Source organism: Chaetodon trifascialis, chromosome 3, assembly GCF_039877785.1.
Source record: "Chaetodon trifascialis isolate fChaTrf1 chromosome 3, fChaTrf1.hap1, whole genome shotgun sequence".
NCBI lineage: Eukaryota > Metazoa > Chordata > Actinopteri > Chaetodontiformes > Chaetodontidae > Chaetodon > Chaetodon trifascialis.
The window spans coordinates 3844486-3850967 of NC_092058.1; positions in this window are offsets into that span (position 1 = coordinate 3844486).

Here is a 6482-nt window from a genome sequence, read left to right on the forward strand (position 1 = left end):
TGCACTTCCTGTGTCATATATATATATTTTTAATCTTTTTCCATTTGAATCCTCTCACCTACATAAAACCATAAAAACTTTTCAGTACTGCCCTGTCACTCATATTATATGTTTTCCCCCAGTGGTTGATATCTCATACTGGAACAAAACTTTTTAAATCTATTTGAAAAACAGCCCACACATGCCATATGCCTTCCCGATAAAGGAAGGAAGCATCAGTAAATGGCGGCTTTATCTCCAAGTCTCCAAGTGTCTGATCATCCATCTTCTGAAGTCCACGTCCTGATAACCGATGAGCACTGATTCAGCGCTGCGCTCAGAAAAACGCTCCTTCAGGACGTATCTCCACACATCGGCGTCGCAGGTTTCAAATTATTACGAGCATCTACGTTCAGGTGTTTCTCCCGGGCAGGTTTACGGCTGTGACTGGCAGGTGTGTATCTGACAATCTGATCACAACAACACACATCTGTCCTCCCGGGAGCTGTCAGAACTTTCATGTTCAACTCTGAGCTCCGCTTGATGACGGTAATAAGGATATTTGTATGAACAGTGATGAGATGGAGGTGATACAGCCCAGAACTTGTGACAGGAATAAGATAAGACTTTGATCTCTCGCTGCCTTCATCCCTCTTCTTCTCCTCTTTCCTCTTATCATACATTTGCCAAATAGTGGCCTTTATCTGTGAGAAGCAGGTCTTAATTAATTATCGGCTGATATTCGAGACAGGGATGAAGTATTATTCATCACATTTTAGTTTTCTGATTAGTATTTGCTTTCATTTGCTGTTGATGCTTTTTGTTTACAGCACGCAGTCACGTCTTACTCACAGCTATGTCACTCTCAGAAATACTGTTCTCACTCATTAATTCTGGTCCTACTTCACCATTTTTTCAGTCCAGCTGCTGTCAGTGAGAGATCCAGATGTTTTACAGTCAAAACCAACAGCAGCTCAAAGGGCGTGACCCTCGTCACTCCTGGAAGGCTTTTAATTTGAAACATACGCAGGAAGTATTGAGGTTTACTGACAAGAGCTTAACACTGATCAAACGCACGGCAAAGTACGTATAAGTGGAATTCATCAGTGAATGGAAACAGTAATTTATGTTAATAGAGAGAAAATCAGAACAAATCACATGTCATGACAGCGGATATTATGCAGAATTTCACATTTCGCTTTTTTTGTTTGATCATTATTTGAATAAATTTGAATAGCAGTTTTTATTTTTGCATCATGCAAACTACTACAAACCTTGCTTTGTCTTTCTGTTCTTTATTCTTCTTTCTCTTTTTATTTTATTTCATTCGTTTTTTTTCCTTCCACATCCCTGTTTCCTCACCTTACCTCCTCTCCTTCCTGTTTGTATCTGTTGCCCCCCCCCCCAACTGTCCAATCCCAGGCCGCTTTGTTCTGAAAGAAAAACACCATGTAGGCGACCAGTCCACCTGCAGGGTGCAACATATTACTATATTCACCAAGTTGCAGTGTGTGCGTGTGTGTGTGTGTGTGTGTGTGTGTGTGTGTGTGTGTGTGTGTGTGAGATAATACAAGACAAACAGCGTCCATTATTGCTGTATGAAACCTTTTGACACATGGGAAGGAGCACACACTGGCTTCATGTTGGGCAGATATGACTTTGCGCACACACACACACACACACACACACACACACACACACACACACACACACACACACACACACACACGCAGACTCACTAAAAAAGTCATTTTCCCACTAACGCAGTCGGCTTCATTTACACAGGCACACACATTTGCATCATGCTGTGCTTTTGTATAAAACATAAACACGCAATTACCGACGGGCCTCCTGTTGTTGCTTGTATTTGTTACGTTTCCTCTCTGAGCTGCAGAGCGCTGCTGCACCAGGTCTAAAATCTAATGAACACAGACACACACAGCAGTTGGTAACATGCTTCATATTTGTCGATTATTACTGTGCAATTAGCCCACAGAGACGCTGAGTTAAATTGTATTTTAATATAATAGAGCGAATCTTTGTGTCTGGGTTTATCATTTTGGACCAGACAGAGTGTGAAAAGTTAACTTGGCCTGTTGTCTTTAGAAGTAATTGACCATTTACACCCACATTTATTATGATATTACAGTTGCTGTGTTCTTAACATTACTCAATAATATTCAAATACAATTGTGGTATTAATAAGTTTAAATTAAATTTATTTATTAACAGCTACCTTTTTGGCAAGTTGTGGTAAAACAACAAGAGTGTTGTGTGTATTCATGTTATTTTAAGATAAGATAAGATAAGATAAAACTTCATTGATCCCACGCCAGGGAAAATTTCTAGTTAGACCAACAGAATAAAATGGAGAGGTTGGAAAAAGAAGAAGCAGAACAAATAGACGATAAAAGGATACAAAATAAAATCAATGATAGATAAAAAGATACAAAATGAGCTATAGATGAAAAGATACATGCTGGACATGATAGGCTGCACAGATTTTATGACATTAGCGTATGATGACATAAGATTATGGATGTAGTATCATGACAGAATCAGTCAATCTAATAGGAATCATTGGATAATGTTAATTATCTGACAGCTTCCGCCGTCAGCCATCAGTCAGGACGTTCTGTCTTCTTGTTTGGCCTCCTGACAGACTTTAAATTTGTCGGCTGTCATAACCAACAACTAAAACTTTCACCTCCAGCAGCTTAAGACACTGTTAATTATGTAAATTGTGATTAAAATCACAGCTGCTGGCATTTGAAAATTGCACCCTTTCAAGTCCTGGTTTGAAACACATTGAGCCAATGTCTGATCCTAAACATCTCCCTGCAGCCTCGTTTCACTGCCGCTCCTTCCTGACACTTTGAAGCCAACAATCTTCAAGGTAAAGAAGTGACTCAGACTCACATCACCATTGTGGCTGTGTCTGAAGGGAAGTGTGTGTGCGTCTCCATGAGCATGTGTGTGTGTGTGAACCCTCCAGATGGACCTGAACACAGAGTAGCAGGTATTCCTGCCGGAGGCGTTGGCTGACAAGGACAGAACGTAACAGCTTTCACACAAACAGCCTGAAATCCACTCAGATTGTTCAAGGCCATGTCAGGTTTCCAGGCATCTGCAGACGCCATAAGCTTTCCTTTATGCCTCCTCTAAGCTTCAAGGCCATTTAGGCACGTGCTCTGTCATTTGGTGCCATGTTTGTGAGTCTGTGTGTATGAGCAATTAAAACATGTGTTCTTTTCATGTGAATGTCCACATGAATCATTGTGCACATGGCCTCACTGTGAAATAAGCAATGACCCTGAGGTTAAAGGTCTGGCATTCAGCTTTAATTTGCAGTCATTCACCTCCAGTTTAGGCCTAACCCTAACGCTTTAACCCTAACCCTAACCCTAATGTTAGGGTGGTAGACAAAGAACAGCACTATGCATGACCTGATTTTAACCCTGTGTGCTTTTCTCTTATTTAACTTTGTATATATTTTTTTTATTTTGTGATTTTTACCAGCACTTGTTTGAAGGCACTTTTTTTTTTATTATTGTTTGTAGCACTTATGTTTTATTAATCCGTCTTGTTTTATGTCTAACTCCTTACATTCACATCCCAGCACTTATTATTTATTCTCTTATTATATTGTATAAAGCTTGCTCTTTTTTAAGTAATGACAGCCCTAAATCTTACAGCAGAGACCCTGGAAAGAGGGGATACTTTGATAAACATACAAGTTCCCACTGCCGGCCTGCACCGTTGCCCAATCCACCAGGCACTTTTACATTACACTCGGCCAGGCTTTTAAGCATTTTTAAGGATCAAAGGTCTCTTGATCCAACAAATAAAAAGGGTCCCAATATCCCTTGGATCCCCACAGCCCCCGAGAGCTCCTCAGGGAGCACTGCACTCTTACCTAAACCTAACCCACAAGTTTTTTTTTTTTTTTTTGCATTGCAGGTTTCATCTATCTGTTAAAACAATGTTGTTTTGTTATTCAGATGGACTCTGTAATTTGTTGAGATTCATTCAGACCTGACAAAGACAGGCAGCACAGCTGAGGATAACCGTGAGCTGAAAAAATGATGGTAGTGTATGAATTAAGTATGATGTGCTCTGTTCTCTCACAGGCTGCGTTTTGTAAAGTCAGGCTGCGTTTAGCTACTAGCAGGTCGTGGTTGCACTGTGACGACGAACAGACAACAACCTGCCCGATAACTCTCAGATTATGAGGAAGGAACTGAAGTTATAGAGAACATCTCAACTTAAAGTGCAATATGTTAATCTTTCAATCAGTGTATTATTACTCCTTTGTGCAATATTAATACTCCAGTCAGGAGTACTATCATCCAATTAGTACCTGTTGTCCATATTTTTGTACTTTTTATATTCCTTGTTTATATTGTTTGTTTGATATTTAATGTCTTTTTTTTACTGATGCTCTATATTCCTGCTATCCACTTTGCTGCTGTAATACCTGAAATTTCTCCGCTGTGGGACTAATAAAGGCGTATCTTATCTTATCTTATCTTATCTTATCTTATCTTATCTTATCTTATCTTATCTTATCTTATCTTAACATCTTTTTGCTTGCATCAGTAGAGAGAATGCCAGCGGTTAAAGACAATATATTCGATGTTTGAGCTCATCTGCTTTGTTGATTTTTGGGACATTCCACAGGTAAACAGGCTCATTGGTAACAGGTGATAGGATCATGATTGGGTATGAAAGGGGCATCCTGGAAAGGCTCAGTGGTTCACAAGGATGGAGTGAGGTTCACCACTTTGTGAACACATGATTAGATGAACAATATTACTACATGAGCTCAGGAGCGCTTTGTAAACCCAGTAAACACAGTTCGTTTCTAAATGATTGCATTTTTGTTGTGCTTACTCTCCGTTTCTCACAACTTTTCTGGAATCGGGGTTCTATCTGAACTCCCGCCTGCTTACGTCATGTTTGCTTGTGTTGTGTTTCAGCTCCTGTTTGTAATCCTTCAAAGCCTCGTCAGTCCTGGACGCGGAAGCCAAATGTGATGTGACACTTTAATAATCACCCAAAGAGCGCAGCGTAGGTGTGCCAAAAGGATTAATATGTCAATACACACAGCTGTGTTGACTTACCAACAGTATAAGTGAGGAATGTGCAGAGTGGGTGGCTAATTGTGAGCGTGTACTGTATGCTTGTGTGAGTGTGTGAGGGGGCTTACGGGGCTTAGAAATGGCCGTGCCAGAGAAGGAAACAAGGGGTCCAAATTATGCTGCTGTGTGTACAGTGTGTGCTGAAGAGGCAACGTATATAACATTAACTCCTTAAAGCTAAGCTGAAGTCTTCCCCAGGGCTTTGTGGAGCTGATAGACGCCCACCTATGCAGAGATTAGAGGACAGGGGATGTACAGTACGTTAATACCACCCGGATAGCCACATCTCAGCATCTGAGCTGAGCATTGGATCCACAAACAAACACAGATGATCATGAAGAAACAAACATACAAAAGCACCAGCAAAGGCTGTGGGCTATGAGCAACCTCATGAGCATGTGTTGATGTTTTTTGGCTCTTAGCAGTGGTGGAAACAAGCTGTGAACACAGTATTGACATGTCACATTTTAAGTTGATAAGGTTGAACTTGTAAGCAAACTGTTGATTTTGTCCCCCTCCAGCACTTCCACTGTCGTTCATTTCAAATGTAAGTCAAACATTCACTCTCTTTCTGCTCAGGGTTTGGTTTCTACCAACTCCTGAGGGAAATATCTGGTTCTTTTGCTGCTAAATGCAGCCATGTTTACCAGCTAACCTGCGTCTGCCGTTGGTGTAAAATGGGTTTTTTACAGCTTTTGCTCTGAAAACAGGCGTCTGCTGCTGCCCAAAACGCTGCTCTGAGAGTGGTGAGAGTGAGGCGATGCGGTAAAGCTGCAGCCTGAACAGCGCAGGTTTTGAACTGTCACACAGTTTCCTTTTCCTTGCCATCTTTATTGTAAAAATATTAGTGCTGTCAATCGATTAAAACATTTAATCGCGATTAATCTCATGAATGTCATAGTTAATTCGCAATTAATCGCAAATTAATCACACATTTTTATCTATTCCAAATGTCCCATTAATTATCATTTTAATACTCTTATCAACATGGATAAGTGGATCGGCTTGCTTTGTGCAAATGTTTTTTACTGAAAACAGTGGGTAGTGTTATATTTCACACTAACATTCTCACTTTGAGCAGTCATTCACATTTGAATGAATCAAATCTCACACATTTTAACACTGTCAATAAACAGATGACAAAAAATAAATGCTTGGTTACAAAAAAGCCCCTTCAACAAGCCTTTCTAAGGGATCAAAACAGGGTGATACAAGATAAAGTTACAAAGTGCACATCATTGTAAACTAGGACTCAGCCTGTAGTGCAGTTAAACCATGGCTTAAACTTTCCTTTCTTAAGTTTCCTTTGAACATAACAGCATCCATCTGCCTCTGTCGAAAGCCGTCCACTGTCGCCTGGTT